Source organism: Hetaerina americana, unplaced genomic scaffold, assembly GCF_022747635.1.
Source record: "Hetaerina americana unplaced genomic scaffold, ioHetAmer1.1.p SCAF_10, whole genome shotgun sequence".
NCBI lineage: Eukaryota > Metazoa > Arthropoda > Insecta > Odonata > Calopterygidae > Hetaerina > Hetaerina americana.
The window spans coordinates 58887939-58903288 of record NW_027286070.1 but is presented as its reverse complement, the minus strand read 5'-3'; the positions used below and the strand labels follow the sequence as shown (position 1 = coordinate 58903288).

At 37.8% G+C, this 15350-nt stretch overlaps 1 protein-coding gene across 2 annotated transcripts in view; it reads right to left on the bottom strand.

Moving 5' to 3' along the window:
- The window catches only part of LOC139698878 (uncharacterized transporter YutK-like), a 29611-nt gene extending 16357 nt beyond the window's left edge, over positions 1 to 13254 (bottom strand). For both annotated transcript variants that reach the window (XM_071597837.1, XM_071597829.1), the window contains exon 1: positions 13067 to 13254. The gene's annotated coding sequence lies outside the window, so the exon portion shown is untranslated. The remainder of the gene's footprint in view (positions 1 to 13066) is intronic.
- Positions 13255 to 15350: the final 2096 nt, after the last annotated feature.

Sequence of the window (15350 nt, the reverse complement as noted above, 5' to 3'; positions counted from 1 at the left end):
CTAGAATTTTTGAGACATGTACATGTATAGTATATATATATATATATATATATATATATATATATATATATATATATATATTGAGAAAGTTCACATTTGGCGTCATTAATTAAGCAACAATTTTTGAAAAATTAACTCGTTAATTGGAACTATATTTTATTAACGCGTGAAGTTGAAAGTAAATTGAAATTTCAGCTTCTTAGCTTTGATCAAAACTGTAACGAAAAAAAAGGAAATGTAACCTGGGGTCATTGGGAAATGATCGAGAGTTTATATTAGCATTTGTTAATCCATCGTTTGAGATAGGTTTTGAATGGGAACAGCCCCGATACACCTACTCTTCCTAATCGCATCCAACAAGACACAGTTGACATTCCTCACTGCAATTAACTTTTCCTCAACCCCGCATACTTCCTTCCTCCCTTCATTCCTTTCAGAATTCCTAACCTATTCCTATCCCTACACCTCAATTGCATAACATCCTCCTCTCTATCGCAGTCTTAAGCATTCCACTGCCAATCAAAACGCTTTGCATTCTTCTTTCTTACCTTCTTTGGATTTGCCCCAACAATCCCCTCTCCTCCCCGTAGTTACTTCTTCATTTGTTTTTTCTTTCAATCGATTTCAACTGTTCCATTCCTCTCCACACCCACATTGCCAAATCAAATGGAATGTAAAATCATGATTACCTCTCCGCCCCCCAGTTCGTAGCACCTTTAGGTCGTCAGTTTCACGCAACTATGTTCAAGCACTCTACTTGGGATCCCAACCAACGCCGTGTCTCGCAAGATATTACTACTATGTTTCTTGTTAGTAAATCAACAAGACGAATGAACCCACAAGGCTTATGTAAAGTTAAAGTGATAAACTTCGCACAGTCGTTTTATCTTTTTTTACGACCATAGTAGATTTCTCACTTCCACTTTATTTCCATTAACATCTTCCCCTTTCGTGTCCAAAAAATGCTTTTGGAAAGCCACATGTAGTCAAACATTATTTCTATAGTATTTTTGTCAAATAAATTTTCAGAGCAAATATGAGAACTAATTTTAATTAGGGACTCATCAACTTGCGTCATAAATGAAGTCGAATTACGAAATCCGGTCCGCAAATTCTTATTTTAGTTGAAAAAAATTCTTTGATTCAATTGCATTTAGGCATTTTCAGTCTTACCCGATGCTAAAAACTTTTCATGAATTTTATTTTTAACATATTATTGATTCATCGCTTACAATGAGTTCTTGAGTAAATATCAGTTTTTTTCCTGCCAGTTCCCAACTATACCTAAGAAAGGGAGTAGTAAGTGATCCGTAAAAATGAGAAGTTATGTCAGTAGGATGCCTGTCTTTATCAAAAAGACCAAGGTACTGCGTAGCCCCGAAGTTCTATAGATAGGTTTTAGTGACAAAACGCCATTTCGTTATCAGTATAAAATTATTGGTACGTATAATGGATTATTTTTTATTTTAAGATCCGAAGCACTTAAAATATATTTGATAATTATCGTCGGTCCAAGGGGTAATTTTTCCCTCCATCTCCCCTTGGCTACGGAAACAACATACTACTTATACTTTCAGCCTTTTTCCTCGTGGATACCACATGGTATGGGATCTTTTTTATGTAGCATGTAATATCTTCCGAGAGTTGGTCCCTGTGCCTAACCAAAGGCTGGCATAGTAAGCAAAAAGTGAATATGTCAAACCTCTCGCGACAAGGATTTGGCATTGACCTTCTATCCTCAGTGTACCCTATCCTCAGGTGAATTGGTACATACTTTCAAATCTTTGGTGGGAGCAATATATATAATATTATTGCCATTTGAACAATTACTTTTAACCCAGCACCGCTATCATAACCAACCCGTAGGTTGGTTTGATTGGCGAAATCTGAGCCCACATAATACCAAGCCCTGCGGCGTTTGAAACTCTTAAGATTCATAGGGTGGGAGGGCCAATTCCTTTCCCAAGCTATTCCTAATAATTTTACACTCGAAAAATCATGCAAGTTGGGTGAAGAAATCTCTCGAAGTTGAATCGGTCTCTCCAGCCAGGAACCGAACGCTCACTGCATTCACTATGCTGCAACACTTTTAACTCGGATAACTTTATATTTGCATGGATTCTTTAACTTAGCTATGCGCGTAGTTTCATATTTTTTAAATAAATCCAATTCGAGGATAATAACAAGGGTTCAATGTTTTTTCACTATTGAACCATCGCTACGACTCTCATAGTTGAGATTAATACCGATGTGCACCAAAGCAACACAATACCCAGTTCAATTAATCATGAAGGGAATATCACCATTGAAATTGCTCCGAGTAGTTCATACATTTAAGCTTATTAATAGAATCTTTCCATGCTGAAATTCAAATTTTATTTTATTTCGTTTGATTTCGACCCAAATAAAGTGAGAAGGGTATTTCGGTTAACGTGTTAGTGTTTATCGTTAGCATATCAATGAATTGTGGAATCTATTAGTGTCCACCACAGTAATTGATTCCAAATATTCTATTTGATGACTAGATATCTCTTACAAATCATAGTTTAAACACGGAAAGTATCTGTTCCACGTTATCTGAATGGGTGACTATCACAGGCCGTTCGTTTAGATAGTCTCAGTCCCAATTGCAAGCCGGCCGAATATTGGTTGAGAATGCAGACTGGTTGGGTGATAATATTTTTACATATTGTCCAGTGCTTATCAATTCTGATGGGTGAAAAATCGCGTGATAATTTTATTTCGGGAGAAGGTATGAAGGTAAAAAACACCTCCCACACTTCTTTCTTAAATTCCAAGTGTAAATTATTACCCGAGAGATAGCACGAAGTATACATATACGTACACCCTTTCTCACTGTTCCCTTTTGATAAAGACATGCTTAAAAAACTTCATTTTAAGTTATGATAGGGTCATCATTTCCCGTTCACAAGCCTCCTCCACACACTTCAATCCTTGCTAATCATTTTATCCCTGTCACATTTATACATTGTTTCGTAGTTCCTCTTCCTCTCCTAAGACTTCTCATGGTCATTCTTTAGAGAGTCTGCACAAATACGTACAATTCTTGATCTTTTTCTTCCCCTCCTACTATTCTCTTTTCCTTAATGTATATGTTTGGTGATTCGGCTTTCTTCCATTATCTCGACATGAGCCAACCAAGCATAGCACACAAGGCGGGTACGTGTATTTTCCATTTCGCCGAATCCAAGCATAGCGTATGCTGAAGAATACGAGTATCTATTCGCTCTGCATTCTTACACTTTTGTCAACTAGATCTTCGGCTAAGACTCTTATTTAGTTTTACGCTTCAATCTTCGTCGGCAACGTTTCCCCAAATCCACTTTTAAAACTACCCAAAACAGCAGACCTCCAAATTCAGAACTGCACATGGCCCCATGACCTTAACGCTATCAACCTATTATAATATACATTGAAATCAGTATTGGTCTTAAGATCGCTCCTTTTTCATCCACACAAATGAATCTTCTTGTACTTAAACCATATATTCGAGATAAATAAGTCTTTATCCATGCTAACATTTCCCAATGTTTATCATGAATCTAGACCGGATTCAAAACTCCGAAGTAATTGTCTTTCTTATCGTTTAAGAACTCTGTTATTAAAGATTTTGCTGATAACTATTTAAACCGAAATTTTAATTTATTCGCTTCAGAAACGTGGACGGAGCATTTACCCCTCCAATAAAACATGGTGCACTATCATGGCGGTATTGTTTTATGAAATAATTTCAACATTTTTATATTATTATCACTCACTCAAAGGTCACCAAAAGACCCTGCCACTTTATAAGTAGCATTTTCATTAATAAAAACCCAAAGATTCATGTATATGTACGCATAACTGCTGTCAACTAAAAATTACTTAAATATTGTTTCAAGAGAAACCCACTCCTTGGTAAGTGTGGGTAAGTGGTACCCGAAGTGGTGAAACGCCAAGATAAATGTAAATGTTCATGAATAAATCATGCATTCAGATTTTTCCCAGCTATTTCTATGATAACTCGTCGATCTCTCCATGGTTTTCAAAATAAGAAATTAGTATTTGCAACGAAGTCAATACTAACGACTCTAACCAAACAATTCATGTATTAGTAAATATTTAGTTTTTAATCGGATTCTAAGGGTCACGATGTGTTTGTAAATTGTATTTGGTACCAATTTGGTGCAAAAGGGGTGAGTCTACTTTTTTCGATTCGAAAACCGGGAAATCATTTGAGTGAACTTCATATCACCCACCACGCGTCCTTGTAGAGGATTTCAGAGTAAGATACGTATTTAGACGAGGATCTTCACGTCTTGAAAGTATTGGATCATTGGAGGTGCAAATGATTGACAATAATTGCTTTACTTAGAATGACATATGCCACTTCAACTGTAAAATTTGGCAACCAACTATTATTTCGAGGTGGATGATCTCTTTCTATTTATTGGGAAGTCTCACCAAAGACAGAAATAGCGAGTAGAATATACTAAAATAACAATCACAAACTCCACCCTATTATAATGATTCTTAGAAAAAAAATTTGGGCATTTAATTAGCAAAAACTTCATCGTGGCAGTGGACTTTAATTCACCAACGCAGAGATAGCTCTTGAGAACGGTGTGTGGACCATAAAAAAAAGACAGCATTGGAACTGTGGTGCTACAGGTAGGAGAATGATGAAGGTCAACTGGGTAGGTCGATTGACCAACGGATCAGTTACTCAAGGGCGGTAAATAGTTATTTGGGAAACACTTTAAAGGAGAAACGACAGACTAAACTTATCCTTTCCAAGACACCAAAGTTTGTTGATGTCTTGTGGAAAGGCAGGTGGAAGGAGAGAACTAAGATAGAGATGCCTATCTGAATTAAATAATGGTACAAGTCAAAACTAAAAAGTATGAATATCTGAAAAGGCTACTCGTAGGACACCTAATTGTAAATGGATTGCCGTGTCAAAGTAAATACATTTTCCCCAGATTTTTTCATAAAAAACTACTCATGTTCTAATAGTTTCAAGCTACATCAATCCCTAAAATTAATAAATATACGAGGTAAAATAAAGGCATCACTTAATCATGTTGTGAAAAACGATTTAAACGTGATTAAGTATGTTGTAATCATATGTATCATAACATGAATGGAAAATAAAAAAGGAAACAAATAAAAAGAACAGCCACCAATTGATGACGGGCTCCATTCGTGTTTTGAAAACGTTCCGAAGTTCATCATCATGTAGACTTACAGCTGATTGAAAAATATTGACGTAGGCATCATAGGGTATAAAATTTGAGCTAACGTTCGCAGCAGAAGTCGGAGAATACCAAAAGTACGCACATTTATCTGAACAATATTAAAAACTGGCTGTCCTACTGCCTTCAGCAATTTGTAGCCCTCAGATCGCTCAGTTTTATTGGGGCAAAATGAGAGTGAATGGATTTTAATCTTTATAAGAGGTTAAGGTTATCGGTGTCAAGGACACAAGAGCGCCCTCCGATGAGGCCCAGCGACTGCCATGGGTGGAAGAGAAAGTTTCCGGGAGTAGTATCATCCCCGACCGCTTCCAAGGTTCTTCACCGAACTTCATTCCGTCGCCTTCTTTCGAACTCGATTTGATAGTCTTAATGGGACCTAAAGTGAACGGCGTCAAAGGGTCGATATGTCGACTTTATGATGTAAATAGGCGAAAAATCATTCACATGGCTATACACATTTGCATCAGACTTATACGATAAGACCACATTTTAGGTGTGAATTTTCGCACTCTCACCTCGACTCCGTATAAATTACATCAGTACAGGAGATAAGACATTGACGACAAATATGTAATTATAATAGTCACAGTCTTCCTTTTATCTCATAATTATCGGTATCTTTATAATACAGAATTCTGATTATGAAACTAGAATGTAGAAAAATGTGATTCATCGGCAGCTAGACATAAGTGTGATGCCGCAAGAACATCGCCCATTTATGTTAATGCACTTCAACACCTCACCCGCTTAATTGTAAGGAACTTGAATTTTTGCGGTTTTTTCTTTCGAGAGTCGACAATCAAAAACCGTGAAAGGTATTATATTTTTTACCTACTTCGATCGGGTGATTTGGGGGGATTTCGTTTTTTCGTTCAAGAAAAATAATTTATCAACCCAGAGATTGGTTTTTTGAGAGTGAAGCTCACCTCATATCCGAAGAGGCCAGGGAAAATCGTATATTTTTGATCGAGGGCCACTACTTTTTCGTTTACCATTCGTGAATTTTCACATGAATAGTTGACAAAGCTAGGAATCAAATGAGAAGGTACCTTTAAAAGAGACCCACGGCTAAATCCTCGCGATGTTGGTTTCTGGGCGGAAAACTGTATTTATCTCACCAAAATACGATTTATCTTGTACATAAATTGTTTCTCTTAAGATATTCCGGAATCCTGATTTTACAGAGTTTTGCTCATTTTATATCCCCCAATCTGCAAAAAAATAATCTTCGAAATATATTTATCAATTTATAAACAAATACTTCTTTGCTTGCTGACTTATCGTATACTATCATTAATCATATTTTTAAAAGGGCGCCTGATAAAATACTTGCTTAAAAAGTAGAGTTACCACGTTTAAGCAACAGAATTACATTTTATTTGCACGGGCAAAACTCTTCCCGGGCAAATAACTATCATGCACTCGAATGAGATTGAATTGATATGACTCGTTTATAATAGTTCGCTACTTTCGTTTCGACCCACAAACCAGTGAAAATAGCATCCAGATTTCACCACCAATGAGAATTACCGAGGGGGGCGTGCAAAATTTCATTCGCTCGCCGCTCTCTGCCAAGTTTCCTCGTTTTAAGATGAAGGAGGGATTCCCCACTGGTAACTTTCTCTTCTCCAAATGGCAACTTAAGAGTCCCGCCAGCGTGGATTTCAGCGGCGCCGGTACATGTGCATCGAGAGGCGGAAAAAGGAAAACGGATTGATGTGGATGTTAGTCGACGTACTGGCTTCCCACTTCGAGACCTCGGGTTCAAATCGATGATTATGCAATCTAAAGAAAAATAAATTGTCAGCATGAGGTGTGATAGCTAATGGGACGCCTGCCACACTAGAGATGGTGGAGATTATTGTGTCCGCCAGATGGGGTTGGTTCAATCTTTTACCTTTAGTACCTAAGAGTAGAATAATTTTGGTGCTGGATCAGGTTCCACTATTTTTGCACACATTAATAATCCTGTCTTCATCATTAACTCACCTCTTCCAAATGGAATAAATTGCATAGACCACAGAGAGCAGAGGAAAGAGTTCACCCGCAATAGCTAAAACTTACAATTTACTGAATTTTTTCCTGCGACCTACTCGGTGATGCATGACCTCATCATTTCTGTTGAATACCTCAGACCCTACGTTATAACACATTTTTTTGTGGAAAATTGCGTTTTCTGGCTAATCACCATTTCGTGGTTTTTATTTTTATTTTGCCTGGGTATTGTGTGCACAAGTCAATCCATTAAAATTTTCAATCCTCAAGTTCTATCTCTCGTTTGATTTCAGATTTTCTAAAATAGTTTAATTAAGCAGCGTGAAAACTACCGCGATCGCATTAATAAATCATCTTGAAGGTTTTATAAAATTTACCACTACCCTTCGCAATTGCTGTAGTCCTAAGCAATATACAGTCCATGCAAATAGCGCATTGGTTTTTTGAGAAAGCTTTCTGCAAATATTCTTAGTAAGCCTGATAGTCACAAATCTCCTCATAACCACATTAAACTTAAGGTGTAAATTTCCTTTATAACCAATATGAACTGTTTACATATGAAAGCTCTGTAAGATTCAGGAGATGCAACAATTTCAGAGCGTAAAAATCATTCGCCTTGACTGGGACTCGAACCCAGATCCCTCAATATCCGGTCGAGTGCTTTAGCCACTTAAGCTACCGAGGGATCTGGGTTCGAGTCCCAGTCAAGGCGAATGATTTTTACGCTCTGAAATTGTTGCATTGAAATGCACATTAGCGGATGACTCCGTTAAAAGTTACTGTTGCGGCATCTCCCGCAGTTTCTTTGGAGATTCAGGAGAGTCTTTCGTGTTATTTATTTGTGCAGATAAGGAGAGAATCGGTTGTGTATTGATTGGACAATCGTGAAAAACGGAATTTCTCTCGCCAAGAAAGAAGGTGGAAATATGTCCTATTTTACGGTCTTATTTCGTCAGTTTTTATAATTTTACTAGCTCTATGGAGCGCATAGATAAGATGAATGCTGTAGTTTCTATTATTTATTTGCTCCCTAACTTGAACCGTGTAGAATTGAAACACGAGAACACTAGGAGAAAACACGAACAAATTGGACATTTTTTTTAATTACTCTAATACCGTAATTTTCCAAAAGTAAAACGCAGTAATTAACTTGACACACGTGAAAATGAGTTTAGGTAATTTATCCAAGCCTTTCACTCTTACACAGCCGATACGATACGCATGGGATACAGCTTCAGGGAGACTTCAATGGCTGCATGAGTGCCCGAACTTCCTCCATTTAACTATATAACCTTTTATAGCTAACTATATAAACCCTTCAAGGATATTCCAGAACTTGACCATAACAGACAAGCTATGGATGTTGTTTTGAAAGCAAAATGGTAATATCTACTCGGTGTTCTGAATCCAAATATCTGACTTACGATTCCTTTCCAGACCTGAGGCCATTAAAAATATCACAAAACGTTTTTGAAGGAAATCATTTAAGAGAATTCTTCAGTTTTTTTCCCAATTCCCTGTGCGTAGGTATGGAGATTTAAGTTGCATCGGTGTTTCGATATTAGTTGCTGCGAAGGACATGATTGCATCCCACTGCGTCACACTCTCGGCATAAAGAATTCACAAGGTATCCCAACATCAATTTGTTATTCGTGATAAGAAGCCGTGACCTTGTTCCTCGCTTATCTCGGGCACCTGATATAATTTGACAGTAAGCCACTTGAGTGACATCAGTGAATTTGTTCGGGAAACGAACCCGTCCAGGATATGACTCTGGTGGCTTTAATATCAAAGGAAGATGTATTTATCAGAAATTTAGAATTAGTAGGCGCTCTTTTAATGGCACCCAGAAGAAAACCCTTCCTCCCAAGGCTATGCGAGGGAGATCCCTGTCCCTAGATTCCTTCTTTCTCTAAATTCTCTAAACGCTAACTCGTTGACAGAAAATTAGACAGATCGCTGTAGTGAATGGATAGCCGGGAGGCAAAATGTCGGGCCTGAAGTAATTGCCTGAGTTTTTGAAAACGGTTGACATATTTATTTAGAGAGCCATTCCAAACTCATTAATTTTCAAAAAAATTAGTAGAATATTCTGAGAATACTAAAAGGAAATTGGCGGCTCATCTCGTCAAGTGTCACGATCGTTTTCAATTATAACAACCTATTTTTCAAAAATAAAACAAATACTGAATATTAAAGTGTATAAAATAATTAGCAAATGCTTTTCTGTGATATAGCGCTCCGAGTACTTGAAAATATAAAATATGGAGCTTGCTGTAAATGTGGTACATGGGCTAAGAATATCTTTTCACGTGCACTTTTTTTACTAGATGGAGTAAATAAATGCAAAAATTTTGAAGTTGACGACATTTTCTTTCGTCCATGTCAACGAGTTCTTCCCTCCATTTCGCTTTCGTCAAGCGTTCAGTTTCGTTGCTTACTATTGTGTGCATTTTTGGTAATGAGTGGAACGTGATGGTATATTTGTATGAATTCTTTCATGTGAAAAATCACCAGAAATTGCAGTCTAAAACGTCGTCACTCACTGAAAAGGCCATCCTGTACGCAGGAGATTAATAGTGTGTTTTTAGGATGTCGACAAAGTCGTTCATTGGCTTCTTACGGCACTTAGGGCATGAATGTCTGGGCGCATTTCAGGCTCCCTCCTCTACCCGTCCTATTCTACTATCGTACTGGTTATCCCGGTCCCTTTCTCACGATTCTTGTATCGCCAAGGCGAAGTTTTATTTTATTTTAATTGCACCCCATTTAGCGCAGATAGTAAAGCGCTGGTTACCTGTACTTATGACGTAGGTACGAGCAGCACGACCGAAAGAATGAGAGAAAAGGTTGGAATACTTAGTTCACCATGCCGTCACCATCACTCTTTCGCCGAAAATCTTGCAGTTTGCTTTACGTTTAAAAAAAATACAGAGATTACCTGTGAAGCATACGTTGCATAACTTCATATATTATTAAAAGAAACAATTATGTACATCTTTGCTATTTTGATTTTTCATTAGCAGTGGTGTTTTTCTAAGAAATAGCCTTTCCGTTTTAATGATTTTGCTGAGTGGTAATTTTCTACAGAAAAATTATAAGTAAATAGAATGAAGACATAGACATAGCCAGAGACCAAATCTTTTTACCCAAGAAATTTCAATAAGCTATCAAGTTTTTCAATTCGTAATCATGGTGATGAAAATCACGTCGCAAACCGTCCGATAGTGCAGGAGATATGAGTCTTACTCACTTATCTGAATACATGGCAAAACAAACTTTTTTAATTTTTTTGTCTAATAGAGAACGCAGCAATAGTCGATATTCTTTTCTATGGCGTTGCCCTCTGTAAGATGAATATTAACTTGAGTAAGATAGCATGGATGAGCGACTGTCGGTATTTATAGATGTCTGCGCACTAAAACCAGGTTTACCCATAATGATTTCCTCCGTTTGTCTACTTTCCAGAAAGAAAATATATGCCACGTGATGTCTCGAATATGTCATTATTAGGTAAGGCTACCATTTAATATAGGGTTAATATAGATTTCATGAACACAGACTAAGCAACGATACATTTCATCTCCTAACGGAGCACAACCTGAAACCCGAAATTAAAACAAACCCTCCATCACTTCTGCATACTTTCTTCCTCCTTTCATTTCGCCCAACATAATTATTATTTGCCTATCCCTTCCTTGCTATCCTAACGTACTCCATCCCTCCAACCTACTTCTATGTTCTGCAATACGTTCATTTATCCTCCTCAAATTACTCTTTTGAACACCTAGAAATCTATTTAAAAAACAAATTCAATATGAATGTATTCTATTTTGCTCTCTAATGGTGAATTCATTGTAGGTTTAGTTATGGCATCACACGTACCTCACCCCTTTCCAAAGCTAAACTGAGCATCCCTTATCAACCATTTGCGCTCCTCATATCGATTTTCTTGAGTATTACTTTTGCTGTGTGAGAAATCAAACGTATTGTTTTGCAGTCCTCACATATTGCTGCCTCTTCTTTTTTCTGTGATATATACTACTGATCTGACGAAATCTTCCTGCTCTTAAATGGTACGAATTAACCTATGAAAACTCTTCCTCTTCACGTGTTTCCACGGGAATATTATCCACCCCCACATCCTTATTTGATTAAAATCTCCTAATACCAATCAAGTATGCATGTACCTAAGCTATCCCTCATCTACATCATATTCACTTTTTATGTCTAAGCTCAGTAGCCTAAAATCTTTTATCTGTGGAAACGCAAAGTCTTTGATTCTTTCTTTGTGCTTTACAAATGGATTTCCACAAAGTATCGGGCTCGACCATCTCTCAAATCTCCTACATCTTGTCGCCTAACTCCTGAGAGAAAGGGAATTTCGCATTATTTTGGCCCATGCTAATGGCCTCAATTGTCCTAATGCCCGTGCCTCGATGTTTACCAAGTTTTATTACCCTGAAGGAGACTTTAATCCCTCAAATTACCCGCTCTTATCAGCTTTTGAAACCCGCAATGAAATAGAGATATTCGCTGCCTAGTTTAAGGCTAAAAGAAGCAATTAATTATTTTTCCAGACAATAGCAATAAAATGAAACACACAAGACGGTAGCAATGAGAAAAACTGCGAGAGGGTCATGAGAAAATACCAAGTTAAACTTGATGAACAGAATATTTGCTTCTTTACCAAGTATTCCAGGAAAAAATAATCATAAACTGATGATACAATTGTGGTTTATCTGCGTTTCTGTTTTCGTAGCTAAACTACCAATATTATATCCTGGAAACGTCTTATCGCCCTGCGGTTAGTTTCTACCGTCCTCGTTAGAGGCTTATTCTCGTTCTTTCGGGTGCACTCAGGCGACTTCCTTATCCCTTCACACGAATCGCGGGAAATTACATGCACCTGTGTTCACTTACGCCTGATGGGTTATCAGAGTCGTTCGAGGGCTTCAGACACTTATTAATGCGTTACCGCATTGTTCCGCAGCGTGGGATGGGCACCGTTCACTGAGAGCAACCCTCTCTTCAGCTCGTCTGTTCAGAGTCATGCAATAAGCACTTTCATCCTTTGCCCTATCGCACATACCAAGAACTCCTCTTGCCGTAGTTCACCAAGCCGGTCTTCGCGTGTCATTGCTAGTAGCCTACATGCACTCTTGATGACGTGGGCACTCTAACCTGAGCAAGAGGGAAAATATTTTGCGGATGCATAGTGGGGATAATCGAACATTCTCCTTTCGCTGAGCTAAAGAAGAGAACCTTTGGTCTGAGGGTGCTTGGCGTCACCGTTGTTTTTATTTCCCCCTTGCCGGCCAAAGGAAAAAATTTTTTGAAATATTATACTCCGAATTCCACGCTTCTTATTTACAAAAATTCAGAGCTCACAACGAAAACAATGGGAATTAAATATCGGCGCTATTAAAGCTCATATTATGAAAATCATATTTTTAAAATGACACACAGGGAATTTATTAATCAAATAGGCGCGAACACTAATATGCGAATTAAATTTCATCGATCAGTTTCCTAACCGCAATTTTAGCCAAGCGTTTTCGCGGATGAACGCTGTAAACACTCTAGTCCAAAAATGGAAGAGTCGGCGACGAGAGAAATGAAATGTGTTTGGTAGTAACCAGGGCTTTGATTAGTATGTCGATGCACAAATTATTTTTTTAATTACGCAATTCTTCGCATACAAGTAGAGCAAAGTGAAGCGACAAAGTTTTTCTATGACGCTGTTTGACGTCTTCCACTTCTCTCAACTCAATACAGGACACGAAAATTTGGTGATGGTAAATCTGTAATACCTGTGGAAACGGTTGTTGGTGTAGCTTTCTCAATGCCTTGGAAGTCCTTGGAATACCCATGCGTCGACCCGCAATCTCCACGGGAAATATATATGTAGAAAAACACAGCACTACAATAAAGAACCCGCGTTTTCCACCTTGCGAGCAACGCTCGAGACAAACACGATACGTTTTGCCGAGCAACTCTGGCGAAGCCCCTTCGCGTCTATACCTTCTTATTGGCCATTTCAGAGGAAGTCACTCTCACCTCAATTTCCCCTCGCCAACCTCAACACCCCTCTCCCCTTTCCATCTCCCTCCGACGACACTTCCTTCGCTGCTTAACGTGCCGCAGTGTTCCTCGTTCGCCCATGCCCCGCCGACGGCCCGCGCCTGACGTCACCTGAACGACCTCCGTCACCTTTCCGCATGGTCCAGAAGGGCTCCTCACCGTCTCTGAAGTCTCCCCAAGTGCCTTTCCTGTATGGATTATATTTAGGAAAAAACATAGATTGTTGGCGAATAAAGGATCTGTTTGAATCTTTTAATATTTCGTTTTAAAGTGAGATCTACCAAATATGAATTTAAAATTTGAAATTCGCTTATCAGCTATTTTTAATAACGTAAATAGGCGCCTGGTAGCTTTCAATAAGGTGAATAGTAGCCATGGAAATTTCAAAATAATTTTCATCTTTCAGATGTCACTAGGATATCTTGAGGCACCTTATGTTATCGCAGTTTGTCCTCTGATGTAGTTCCTTAATGGTTTTCGACAACACTTAAGAGAAGACAGAAGAACATTTCGGTCAGGCTAAATGGAAAGATGAAAATTTCAATTAAACTGAATCACATTACAATTTTATTCCTGCAGAAATATTTACCGAACCCACAAAATTTATATCTAGCTATCATAAACAAAAGTATTCAATGATGCTTAGTGATACATTTTTATTCGCACTTTTTATTGTACAAAAATTCAAATTCATGTAATATTATTAGCTTAATGTTTTATGCATACGTGGTGTTTCGTTGATTTGACTCCAGTATTGCGCCAGCGCCAGCCGCTGCGAGTTGAAACATGTTCAGTTTGCCTACTTGCGCTTCTGACGATGAATAACCGTTTCCACGAAGTTATTTCTTCATTATTGAGTACAGGTTAAAGGTCACATCGGGGAGTCTTGACTATGGGGAAAATGAGCAACACACTTCACGTTGAATTACGCGGGATACTATTTTGAAAATACAAAATGTATGATCACCCTTTACTGATCAGCAGCCCTCGTATATTCTTCGACGTATAACCCTCACAATGTCTTTCATTCAGGAATGAAACTACTGTAAAAGGTTATGAAAATACTCTATTTTATATGTGAAAGAGTTTCGTGATTATCGGTAATCAATAGATAATCAATTAACTTAAATGTCTGCTACCCCGTGACAAGTGCCATCCCGAGCACAATGAATAGCTTTAATCGATGAATTACTAAAGCGAGCGAAAATATATGCAAAGTAAAGTTGTGCCGCGATACTAGAGATTCATTATGAATCATCTATATACTCCGAATTTAAATTAAAATACAGTGGAACCTCACTTAACGAGCGCCACGCATCGCTAATGATTCGCTTAACGAGCAAACATATTTTGACTGATTGATATATAAACTCCAAATGGGCTTAAATAAGATCGCGCCCCATATGGACTCGGGGAAAGTCTCCCTTTTAATCACTCAATCTTCCAATGGGGTGGATTTTCACGAACAGTCGCTAATTCCGCCGTATATATAATTAATTACTGGGGGTATTTATCTGATTACATCTCAATTTGTTACCTATCTCTTATGAAAATACCTAAGACTATGAAAAGTTACATTTTTATTTAGTTGGTAGGCTTTAACACCTTGGAGACCTTTTATTTATACTCACAAAATATATTGTTTTATTGCAATACGTTACTCAAATTGTGCTAATGCAGTCATCTGTGAGGCGATATGGCGTTAATGGACAGAGTTATAGGCGACAGACTTCGAGATTGATGAAGCTTCAAGTTAACTGTTTATCTTGGAATCACTTGCCTTCCTAATATATGTTTCCCGTTTTTTTTCTTTCATTATAATTTAACTTTTCTCTCGTGACTTTTAAAATTTTCCTCGTTAGTGAAATACGCAAGTCAATAAATTATTTCATTGTTCTCATTGACTTTATTCAATGATCTTTTAAACTTTCGGGCTATATCCTGGTCGATCGCGCGAATGAATGCCCCGCTCTATTTACAAGGAGAGGAGTCATTTATGTTTCCATTCAATTG